The sequence below is a fragment of the Thamnophis elegans genome, chromosome Z (genome assembly GCF_009769535.1).
Source record: "Thamnophis elegans isolate rThaEle1 chromosome Z, rThaEle1.pri, whole genome shotgun sequence".
NCBI lineage: Eukaryota > Metazoa > Chordata > Lepidosauria > Squamata > Colubridae > Thamnophis > Thamnophis elegans.
This window is the reverse complement of record NC_045558.1, coordinates 118,209,407-118,222,504: the sequence shown is the minus strand read 5'-3', so window position 1 is coordinate 118,222,504 and position 13,098 is coordinate 118,209,407.

Below are 13,098 nucleotides of genomic sequence, written 5' to 3'. Positions count from 1 at the left end.
AAAGAGGTAGGAGATGGAATGGATAGTTCTGGAATTAGACCGTGGGAAAGGGTAGAGTTGGGAGGAAAAGTTAGATTGCATAGTCAAATAAAAGACCTAAGGCACAAATATGGGAGGAAAACTAAAAAGAAAATAAGATTAAAGGTTCAGAAGTGGGTAAGAGATGAAGGATAAGAGAAAATAGAGTAAAATAACATTTTATGAAGATATTTTAATAATGTGTATTAATATCAGAACTATACAGGCTGGATTATTATTTTAGCAGTGTGATAGATGTCAGGATAATATTGTGATATAAATGGATATGAAGAATGGGAAAAATAAATTTTGACTGTACTACTAAATATGTATAAAAATATGAATAACCGTGGAAATTTAGAACTAAACAAGGGGAAATTAGGGAAATATATATAAATATATATTAATCTAAATATGTGTATTAATAGTAGAATTATATTAGATTAAAGAACTGGAAAGAATATGAATAGAAACACCCTAAATGTATAAATGATAGTGATTGATACTAAAACTGTACACGGAGATATTTAAAAATGGAAGAATGAAGGATAGAACTTTGATTTAACTAAGGAAATATGAACAATAAAATGGGTGGGAAACAGATCTTTAAATATTATAGTGATATGAAAGAGGGAGAGTTAAAATAGGGGTAGAAAATAGTGGGGGGAAATAATTATATATTAATATGTTAAGATATACAAAAGGACAGTCACATTCTGAGCATGCTCAATAAAGTTTTGTTTAGGCGGGAGATAGTCGACAGCTGATTGGCTTACCATCTGTCAGCCCCGAGTATAAAAAGGGAGCTGTCAGATGAGAAGCCGCTGTTCCTGTCTCAAGCCGGTTCCAACTGTTAGCTTGTTACGTTACAGGGAATAAACTTGGTAGTCTTTATTCCTGTCTCTGCCTCAGTCATTCCGGCCATAACCCACAGTCCTAGTACACAATACTGGCGACGAGGGTGGGATTGCCGAACTGAGGTTGCGAGTTAACTGAAGTCACTAGCTGAAGTCACTTAGGAACCGAGCTACCCTTCGCGACGAGACATCGCTACCAATCTGACAGGAATGGCCACTGTAACGTTTGCGCCATTCAGCCAGGGCTCTGAGACTTGGAAGTCCTATACAGCTGTATTTGAAAAGGTATATAGTTGTGATGGTGAACCTATGGCATACATGCCAAAAGTGGCACACAGAGCCATTTCTCTGGGCATGTGGAGGTGTCTCCTGATGCTGTTTCGGGTCCAGCATGCTGGCCAGCTGGTTTTCACCCATGCAGGTATGCCAGAAAATGGAAGAGCAGCTGCCCCATGTGCAAGCACGCACCAGGAAAATGATCTTCCTGTTTCCAGCGTGCATATGTGCGTCAGCCACTTGGTCTTCTGGAAGCACAACCGCTTCCTGTCCGTGCACCTCTTACTGATTCCCAGCTGGCGTGCTGTCTCTAGAGTTCCTCCTGTGCAGTCCTGCTGCCCCAGAAGATCAGCACAGCAATCTAGGGCTGGAAGGGACCTTGGAGGTCATCTAGTCCAACCCCCTCCTTCAGCAGGAGACCTTATATCATCTTAATTATTTTGATGCCTCTAACATAGAGGAGAAATTCCCAGAAATCCCCAGGAATTGCCAACCCCTCCCCCCTAGTAAAAAAAACCTAGAGCAAAAATTTCATGCAGTGTTAAAAAGAAGAATAGAAAAAAGGGCTGCAGTGTATTATTTAATGGACTGCTAAATTGGCCATGACCACCCAGTCACATGACAACCTGGCCAAGCCCACCCAGTCACATGACCACGTGGCCATGTCTGCCTAGTCACATGACCACATAGCCACGCCCAGCAAACCATGCCCACAGAACCGGTAGTAAAATATTTGAATCCCATCATTGACTTTCTTGGTTCTGCTGTTCCATCCTCCCTTCTTCCCTGATGGACCACTTAGGTTTTGTAGAGCTGCTAGAGGCGATGTCCTCCTCAGCCCAGGCACTGAGGATCTCCTCCTGCTGGGTTTTGGCGGAGGTTTCTCCCCAGCATTCAGCATCTTCTTGATTGCTGCCCTGGATTTTGGGTGCATGGTCCCCATGGTAGGGCTGTTGTCTCTCTGGGTTGACCCTTTTGAACTTCCTGCCTAATGTCAGGTCCTGCCCTGCCAGTCTTCTCAAGAAAGCAGAACTCTTGAAACGAAAGCCATTTCAAAAGGAAACTTTTATTGGAAGATTGTGACAGCAAGAGACGTAGGCGGGAAGTAACTTTTCCCACTTGAAACGTTAGAATAAACCTTTGCAGATAGAGCCCCTCCCAAAGTCCAATACACGATTGAGCCAATCCCCGGGTGTGAAGATGTTATGGGAAACTCAGGCCCAGAAAGGTGATAAATGCTGGTCACCAAGGCAATGCTGCTTCTCTTCTCCAGGGACAAGATGAAGCAGCTGCTCGAGGCACATCCCTTTTTATATGTGAAATATAAAATATTGAATGGCCATCACATGCCAAAACCATGGAGGGAGCATGCGCATGCCCACACCCATAATTCTATGCGCCCACCCCCTGCACATGCATGTGTGACTCCCCCCGTGCTCCCTCCACTTTTGCCACGTGATGTCACGGTAGACCTGTTTTTCGCCCTCCCCAGGCTCCCGACCCTTTCTAGGAACCTGAAGAGAATGAAAATGGCCTCTCTCCCTCCCCCCCCCCCCAGAGGCCCATTCCCAAACTTCAGGTTTGTACGTTGGGTTGTTTTTCACCCTCCAGAGGCTTCAGGGAAGCCTCCGGAGGGTGAAAAACGGCCAGAAATGAAGGCAGAACCAGTTGGCCAGCGCACGCATGCACGCTGGAGCTGACAGGGCAACACCTGTGGCTCGCATGCCATAGGGTCACCTCACAGAACTAGAGGTTGGTGATATGGAATAAGATCTTCCCTAGTTTACTTTCTAGGCTCAAACACATCATCAACCTATTTGCTGAATTCTATTGCAGGGTCTCATCAATGGTATTGTAAGGTTCCAGCAGTTTTCCCTGAGCCACTGAGATGCCAAAGAGTGAGACTCGAGACGAGGCTTCCAAAAAGTATCAGCTTTTATTTATGGCCATAGCAAAAGCTGGGTGACAAAACTATATCCAAAGCATACGAACAAAAGCATGTAAGGAATAGCCACACCTTGTATTCCTTACAGAGTATTATATACATTTTAGGCAGATAGAAATGAAGTTTATCCAATCAGAGACAAAGGTTCATTATCTTTAAAGCATTCTTTTGTTCAAGCTCCTGTCATTGTCTACCTTTTCTGTGGAGTATTCCTATAGCCTTGGGTAAGGGTTGGCTGCTCCCCTTTGCCAAGTTGTTTTTCGGCAGAATGCTTTAAGGATTTAAGAGCCAGGAAAACTCCCTAGTTTGGTTCCTTTATCTATACAGTTTGATATTCCCGTGTAACAATTTCTTCTACTAGCTTCCAAAAATGTGCCAAGTTTTGAAGCCAAGAATAGAAGCGAGACGCAGCAGTGAGATAACATTTGAAGTCCAGTATTAAGGTTACAATTTGCTATGCTAGAAAACAACTAATTTCAGACAGTATACAATAATATAAACAGAAGCCAATATTGATTCATATACTCCTTCAGTATCAAAAATCTGAATGCATAAATGGTTTTGTTGCATAGATGGCAACAAAATAGATATTATTGCAGGTGTATTCTCTGGTTAAGTGCTCCTGATGGAAATCATTTCTTCCAAAAAGAACTGGCCACTCTTCATTAAGAAAAATACTGCTTCCAAACACAGAAAGAGTCCTGATTTTGCCTTTAGTTGTTCCATTTCTGAGGATAAACAGAATGCTCCACCTTCCATATTTTATCCACATTTATTATTATTTTTTGTCTTGTCCAGGTCAAATTCTTTCCCCACCTTTCATATCTACCCATTTCAATGAGATGGTTGCTTTGGGAGAAGATGTCACCTTCTTCTGCTGGAGCCAGGATGATTTTCATGGAAATTTCCATCTCGTCAAATTTGCAAGCTCAAGTGATGGTTTGAAAATTGTAGATGCTAAGGAGGCAACATCCAATCAGGCTGCATTTTCCTTGTCCATTCTTAGAAAATCACAGGGCGGCATATACCGCTACAGATCTTGCCTAGATGAATGGCGATGCTCAGATTTAAGTGCTACAATTTATCTCAACCTAATAGGTGAGGTCTGCTTAGTAACTGTTTGGTTTTCACACAACTGGCACTACAAAGAGTTTCACAATTTTGCATCAGCCAAATATTTCCTTTCCCTGCCAGAGAAGCTTATAGAACAATTTTGGGCAAATAGCTCTCTGCATTTTGGTTTGTTTGTTTGTATTTTGCCCTTTTTATTCATTTATGATATAAAATACAAAAATACAAAAAGCAAATAATAGGAAAAATGGGGGAGGGGAAAGGGAAGAGAAAAGTGTAGAAAAGAAGGAAGGGGAAAGAAAGAAAAGGCATTGACTTCCAACTCCTTTTGGTGCAGTAGAATGAGACGACAATAACATCAAACCTCAACTTTTTTACTTTTACTTAATATAAGGTGACCAGACGTCCCGCTTTTGGCGGGACACCCCTGCTTTTTAATGCATTTTCCCGCGTCCCGCACGCTTTTTTAAAAAGCACACTTTTTTTGGCGCTCGCAGCTCCCGCCCATCAGCTGCTAGCTTGCTGGGCTGGCTCATCGTTCTGTTCTATCTGCTACCTACAAATTTAAGCCAGCCCAGCCTGCCGCTCACTGATTTAATTGGCCAGGACTCCAGCCAATCAGTGAGCTGGCTGGGATGGAAAATTTTCCATCCCAACCAACTCATTGATTGGCTGGACTCCTTAGCCTGAGGACGCCTGCGCGAGTCTCCATTTTCCTTTCGTCTTTTGGGGTTGCAGCTGCGCTTGTTGGTGAGTAATCTAATCTAATTCTAATCAGAGAATTTTCCGCTCGCCGCGGCAGGAGGAGAGGGTGGGGGCAGCGGCAGCCACCTGCACAGAATTTCCTCTCGCTTCCGGGGCTCCCGCCGCCCGGCAGAAGCCCCTGAAGCACGTGGAAGTTCTGTGCAGGCGGCTGCCGCTGGCCCCACCTCTCCTCCTGCCTCTTCGTGAATGGGATCGCCACCTCTGAGAGCGTGGGGGCAGCGGCAGCCGCCCGCAGAGAACTTCCTCTCGCTTCCGGGGCTCCTGCTGCCCAGCAGAAGCCCCTGAAGCGCGTGGAAGTTCTGTGTGAGCAGCTGCCGCTGCCCCCACGCTCTCGTTCGTGCAGAGAATTAGCCTCGGCTGCTGAAGGGATCGGGCCGCCACTTTAACTTTCTCCTCCTCCTCCTCCCCTTCCACCCTCAGCAAGAGAAACGGCAGCCGGTCCGGGGAATGGACACTTTGGCAGGGCTTCCACAGTGCTGTGGAAGCCCTGTCAAAACACACGTTTCCCGCCTCGGCTGCTGAAGGGATCGGGCCGCCACTTTAACTTTCTCCTCCTCCTCCTCCCCTTCCGCCCTCAGCAAGAGAAACGGCAGCCCGCCCAGGGAACGGACACTTTGGCAGGGCTTCCACAGCGCTGTGGAAGCCCTGTCAAAACGCACGTTTCCCGCCTCGGCTGCTGAAGGGATCGGGCCGCCACTTTAACTTTCTCCTCCTCCTCCTCCCCTTCCGCCCTCAGCAAGAGAAACAGCAGCCCGCCCGGGGAACGGACACTTTGGCAGGGCTTGCACAGCGCTGTGGAAGCCCTGTCAAAATGCATGTTTCCCGCCTCGGCTGCTGAAGGGATCGGGCTGCCACTTTAACTTTCTCCTCCTCCTCCTCCCCTTCCGCCCTCAGCAAGAGAAACGGCAGCTGGGCTTCCGCCCCCGCGCCACCACTTTTTCTTCTTCCCCGGCCTTCTCAGTTAGCTTGCTTGAAGCTCCGAGGAGGCAGGAGGAGGGTCGCAGGAGTGGAAGTGGGGGGAGGTCTCCCCAGCCGGGAACAGCTGAGAGGCTGCCGGCCCCTTTCGCAGGAAAGTTAACTTTTCTTGGCGAAATCCTGCCCCCCCCCCCGCGTGGTTGAGTGGTCAGCTGTCCTCTTCCCGTAAGCCGCCCGGAGTTACCTGTGTGTGAGGTGGGCTGCCCTATGCATTTGCGTGTGTGCGCTGGAGAGAGAGTGAAAAAGAGAGGGAGAAATAATTATATTAATTAGATAGATCAGTCTTTCTCCACCTTGGAGACTTGAAAGTGTGTCGACTTCAACTCCCAGAAAGGGAGTTGGGAGAAAGGGAGAAAGGAGGAGAGAATGAAAGGAAGATGGAAAGAAGAAAGAGGTAAGGAGAGGAGGATGGAAAGGAGAGAAAGAGGGGGAGAGAGGGTAGAAAGGGGAAGAGGAAGAGCAGGAGTAGGAGAATGGTAAGGGAAGAAGGAAGGGAAAGGAAAGCAGGAAGGAAGAAAGTAGAGAAGGGAGGAAGGGAGAAAAGACAGGGAAAATAAGGTGGTGTTATAACAGGAGGAAGGGATGGTAAACAAAGCAACCCAAACTGTATATTATAACCTATTAATTGAAATAATAAATGTATAAGAATGATAAATGTTAAAACACTTGTAACCAAATGACATGCTATATGTGATGATGGGTTTTTTTCTTTTTGTTTTGTTTCGTTTTTATTGTTGTGGGTATGTGTCATCTATGTAACAAAAAAAATAAAAAAAGTTGATAGGCAAGAGGAAGGAGGAAGGAAGGAAAAAAGAAAAAGAGGGAGAGAGGGAGAGAGGAAAGAAGAAAAGATGGAACTAGAAGGGAAAGAAGGGAGGGAGGAATGGGGAAGACAGGGAAAGAGCAGAAAGACAGAGAAGGTGAAGGTAGATAGGCAGAAGGAAGGAAGAAGGAAGAAATAGGAAAGGAGGGAAGGAGGAAGGAACAGAAGCGAAGAAATGGAAAGAGCAGAAAGACAGAGAAGGTAGATAGGCAAAAGAAATGAAGCTGAAAGAATGAAAGGAGGAAGGAAGAGAAAAAAGGAGGAAGGGAGTGAGTGAGGAAAGAAGAGAGGATGGAAGGAGAAGGAAGGAAGAGAGGGAAAGAGCAGAAGACAGATAAGGTGAAGGTAGATAAGCAAGAGGAATGAAGGAAGAAGTGAGGAGTCTCGAGGAGGGGGAAAACATTTAGTGACCAAAGTTACAATGGCATTGAAAAAAGTGACTGATGACCATTTTTCACACTTAGCGACCGTTGCAGGATCCTCATGGTCACGTGATCAAAATTTTGTTTGGCAACAGATTCGTATTTATGCTGGTTTCAGTGTCCTGGGGTGACCTTTTGACAAAAAAAAATTTTTTTAATCAAGCCCCCCCCCCCGGTCAAGAGCGTCCCTCTTTTCCAATCTGAAAATCTGGTCACCTTAACTTAATAGTATAAACCAGCCATTTCTATACCTGAACCGGGAGGCCCTCACAACAGTCACTCGAGCCCTTGTGATCTCTAGGCTAGAATACTGCAATGTGCTCTACATGGGGCTGCCCTTGAAGAGCATCCGGCGACTTCAGCTAGTCCAGAATGCGGCCGCGCGAGTGATCGTGGGTGCACCATGGTTCGCCCACATAACACCTATCCTCCGCGAGCTGCGCTGGCTACCTGTTGATCTCCGGGTGCGCTTCAAGGTGCTACTTACCATCCATAAAGCCCTCCATGGTAGTGGATCTGAGTACTTGAGAGACCGCCTCCTGCCGATTACCTCCCTTCGACCTATTAGATCGCACAGATTAGGCCTCCTCCGAGTTCCATCTGCCAGTCAGTGCCGACTGGCGATTATGTGGAGGAGAGCCTTCTCAGGAGCAGCTCCGACCCTTTGGAACGATCTCCCCGTGGAGATTCGCACCCTCACCACCATCCAGACCTTCCGCACAGCCCTTAAGATCTGGCTATCCCATCAGGCCTGGGGATAAGATTCTAATTCGCCCCCAGCCGAATGTTGAATGAAAGTTGTGTTTTATTGCTTTATTTTTTATTCACGTATTGTCTTATGTTTTGTCTTGCACTCCCCCTCCTATGAATTGTAAGCCGCCCTGAGTCCCCTCAGGGAAAAGGGCGGCCTATAAATCACAAATAAAATCTAAAATCTAAATCTAAAATCTATAACAATAAACCAGTCTAATCAATAAATCCCAAAGTCAAATTTTTATTTGCCTAGAGGTGGGAAATTTAGCATTTGTAATGCCTGAATGGAAAGCCAAGTTGCTTCAATTAAAATGCCCAAGCATTTTTGCAAGAGATTTCCCTTTGTGTAATGTTAATCCAGATTAAAATTGGTTCATTTTCTTGTCCTGATGTGACTTAGATTCTTTGCAGTCCTTGAAATGCCAAATCCACATCTATGCCTGGGCCCCCACTGGGTTGGACAAAGAGCAGTGGTGAAATTCCATTTTTTTTTACTACCGGTTCTGTGCGTGAGGTTTAGTGGGAGTGGCAGGGAAAGGATACTGCAAAATCTGCATTCCCTCCCCACTCTGGAGCCAGCCAGAGGTGGTATTTGCCAGTACTCTGAACTACTCAAAATTTCCCCCACTTCATTTTGATATCGTTTTGCTTTTATAGATGCCATTCTCTGTGAGCTAACATTGATTAGTATATCACTTTGAAGAGAGAGAATGTGAGATAGGGGGAAATGGGAGCGCTTGGGCCTTGGATAGAATAATAGAATGGGGAAGAAATAAATAGGTTTCTTATAAATATTTGAAAGGAAAAAGTACTGAGAATGGAGAAGATGATCCATTTATTGCCAAAAGATGAAAAGGGAGGGATGTTATTGTGGCTGAATGAAGCAGGAGATATTTGCCTACAAGGATCTCTGAGGTTTCATTGAATCTTTCTTCCTTCTAGATCCCAGCCTGACCAAGCCTTCCATCGAGGTTTTAGAAACATATTCTCCATTCTTCTCCATATCGTGCAGGGGGCCAGAACTTAATCTGACCTTTGCTCTTATGACTCAGGGCAGCCATTTCATTACCAGGCTGCAGAGCCATGGGAAAAGGGAGTGAAATTTTTCCTCCATTGGAGAAGGTTGGAAGAGGCAGGAAGTTATACCTGCCAGTACCATAACAAAAGGAGTCCCTTTGTCTGGTCAGTGCCAAGTGATCCATTGGAGTTCCCTTCGAGAGGTAAGTCATTCCAATTCTCCATTTGCCCATCTGGGATGGACTGAATTTCTGGAAGATCTCGGACTGAAACAGAACTTTCAGTAATGGATATCGTATAGATTGGTAAACATTAGGCCAGTCAGAAACCCTTGATAGGCAAGTATCTGTCTTGGGACCATTGAATGTTTCAGGAGAGACACGGAAGAGAAAGATTGACATGAAGGCTGATGGAGAGGCAAGAAGAGACAGCTCATTCTTGTTTTAATAGATTATAGCAATAAAATTAATGTTCAGAAGAATGAGAAGAGATAGAGACAGAAGGGTGAATAGACATATGTTGCAATATTGACCAGAGGCTTATCTGCACTTTTGAGGTGTCCCATCACCAGATTAGAACAATGTAAACACTGAAGGATATTGCTCCAATGGTGAGTGCATGCAGTGATCATTGGGGCTAAGCATAAGATTTGGATGATAATATTTTAAAGTTATCCCTTGACAGCAACTGCTGAATTGGAAACACGGAAGGGGGGAGCAGTATTAGCAATATGCAGAGAGAGGAGAGGAGAAGGGACTTGGTCAAGACAGGACCTGCAAGGACTTTTACTGGTGGGCTCTGCTTGTCCTCTGAAGTTGATCATGAAACCATATGTGCTTCTTGTCACCTCAAGAGGATCCACTGCTCCTCCCCTCTCTTTTGGCATGCATAATGGCCTTTCAAATTCGACCCAGTCAAATTCCTCCCTCCGTTGCTCTATAGAACTTCCCAGGGGCTCCATTTGGGGCTTTGGGGGCCTGGCTTGATTCCAGTCCAGCATCCCTCCACTTTTCCCAGCTCACTTAGGGCCTTTCTCTTTTCTGGGCATAGGGTGTGGTGGGGGCTCAGCTTTAGCTGTTTTTAGGGGTTGATTACTTATCTCATTTTGCTTCGCTCATCTCAGCTTTGATGTCAGATGGCTGCTCTCCAGCTCTGTTTGGATAGCTGGCCTTTTGCCATAGTCTTCTGAATTTCCTTCTCGACATCCCCGATATTTAAAAGCAAAAGATGGCTGTCTGTAAAGTACCCTAATGATGCCTGCTTCATAATAAGCGACCCAATATTGTAATATAAAAAGCAGTGATTTATTACAGCTTCATTAGACATTCTTCATTAGGCATTTCTTATTCACAGTCATCTTTTTTTTTGCGTTCTTATATGCTTTTGAATCTTGCCCCGTGTTCCTTTCCTCCCTTCAGTCTGTGTCATAAATCATGTTATCCAATATTTTCATCATCCAACCCAACTACTGTAATCTGAGATCCGGCTCTGCTGACATCTGCATGGAATGTCACACAGAGAGTTGACAGCGTGAATGTTTGGGTGAAAGTGATTTGAGTGTGACTATTTTCCAGGACAGGGAGTGTGCAAACTGAGTGATGATAAGCCAAGCCTGGGAGCAGACATATAACCTTTTTAATGGTGTCAGACGTGGGAATTTATTATCTGAATACTAAATAATAACATAATAATAGTTATGCTTTATTGAAATATGGGGACACCAGCAAAAGAGTGTGATAGCTCCACTGGAAAATCCTGAGGAAGGTGAAATGGGTTTATATATTGTGAAGGGATGGAGAAACTTGTTAAGAAGCTGGGATTACTATTTGTACAGGAATTGCGTAGCACCTGTTCAAATAAAGTGAGAGACACTGACACAAATTGGTAGTTTTATGGACCATGTTTTCCCCAAATAAGACAGGATCTTATTTTCTTTTGACCCCTGAAATAAGCATTGGCCTATTTTGGGGGAGGTCTTATTATTTTTGAGGAGCAGGAGGCAGCAAATGTGGTCACCTCGTGGCTGCTGCTGTGTGGCAATATTTTCAGTGAGGGCTTTTTTAGGAAGAAGGTGTGTAAATGTGGTAAAAGATGAGAGATGTGGGTGAAAATATGGAGAGATGGAATGGGCTTCTACTAGAAGCTTGAAGGAGATGATAGAGCAGTTAGAAAGAAATCAGCAAGGAAGGTGTGGATCAGAGGAGAAAAATGGAGGGAAGATGGAGAAAGAACAGCCTTTCTTGCTGCTCAGGCAGGAACTGAAACAATTAAGTAAGCTATAAACTGGAAAGAGGAAACTCAGATCTCAATTTGTGAGGAAAACTGCAATCTCAGAGCCCTTATTGAGTAATTGACTAATTATTACTCAATTTCTAGACTCTCTGGCTGCTGAGGTAAATAAACTCTTGACAGGCAGTACAGATAGGGCTTGACATATGACCACAATTGAGCCCAAAATTTCTGTTGCTAAGTGAGAAAGTTGTTAATTCTTTTCCCTCATGTTTCCTCATTTTATGGCCTTTCTGACCACAGTTGTTAAGTGAATCACTAGAGTTGTTAAGTTAGTAAGAGGGTTGTTAAATGAATCTGGCTTCCCCATTGACTTTGCTTGTAGAAGGTTGAGAAAGGAAATCATAGGACCACGGGACGCTGCAATCATCATTAATGTGAATCAGTTGCCAAATGTTTGAATTTTGATCACAAAACCCCCAGGGATACTGAAATAAGTGTGAAAAATGATTATGTTATGTTACAACTTCAAACAGTCACCAAATGAACTATTGGAAGATGAGGATTATCTGCATGAGGGAATTGTTTTCTTTTCAATGGGCAGAAAATGAGCATGGGCAAGGTAGTGAGATGCATCAGACTGTTACTTCAGGGGTTATAAAATAGCCCAACCCTATTTGGGGAAGCCCTTGCTTCGGATATACTCAGAGAGACCCCAACCCTCCCACCCAGGAACCAAGAGCACCATACTACAGAACAGGCATGTGGATGATTTATTGTTAGCAGCTCCCACTGAGGAAGATTGTGAACAAAACACTATCAGTCTTTTGAACTTGCTGTGTGACTGTGACAGTGGTGGGTTTCTCCCAGTTTGGCTCGGCTTGGAAGAACCGGTTGGTGAAATTTACTGATCCGGTGAGAGGAGGTTTGACCAGTGGACCAGGAAGTAATGTCCGGAACACCTGCCCTGGCTCTGTCACTCGCTCATCCTGGCCATCTCATCACAGCTCGCTTGCTCCCCACTAAACTAGTCCAGCCCGCCGCTCACTGATTGGTTGGAATCCAGCCAATCAGTGAGCAGGTTGGAGGCGACCTGTTTAAAGTGTGGCGCTCGTTCCTGAGCAGCTGTCGCATTGCACTTGCTGATCGGTCCCCCCTTTGTTTTGCTTTGCCTTGCAGCCGTTTGCTGCTTCCCTCAGGTAAGCAAGTAAGTGCGAAGGGATGGCAGCGGGAGGCTAGCTTACGCCAGCTTGCAGCTTTCATGAGGGAAAGCCTTCCAGTCCTTGCCTCATGAAAGCCGCAAGCTGGCGTACACCGTGTTGCCGAAAGCGGGGTGGGCAGCAGCGGCAGGCTAGCTTTCGCAGCTTTCACTAGCTGTGAGCTGGCATATGCCATGCGGCCAAAAGCAGGTGAGCGGCGGTGGCAGTGGCGGCAGTGGAAGGCTGGCTTTCGCAAAGGAAGGTCTTCAGGCCTTCCCCCATGAAAGCCGTGAGCTGAGGTACACTGCGTGGCTGAAAGTGTGTGGGCGGTGGCAGCAGTGGCAGGCTAGCTTTCACGAGGGAAGGCCTTCAGTGTTAGGGTTGCAATGAGTTGGACATGACTTCGCAACTAACAACAACAAAATGAAGCTGTCTAAATAATCACAGGTAATCACACATGTATTTAATCATACATTCTAAGATTTTATTTACTGTTTTATGTATTTCATTTATTTATTTATTTACAAGGTAACAGGTATAAGTATAAACATTGGACATGAACACAGGAAATGGGGATGAATAAATGGGGACAGGGATGCTAGGCACACTGGTGCACTTATACATACATCCTTACAGACCTCTTAGGAATGCGGTAAGGTCCACACTAGACAGTTAACGTTGAAGCTGTGAGGGTTAAAGGATATAACAACATATTTTGGGTTTTTTTATTTAAGAGTAGAGAAACAAT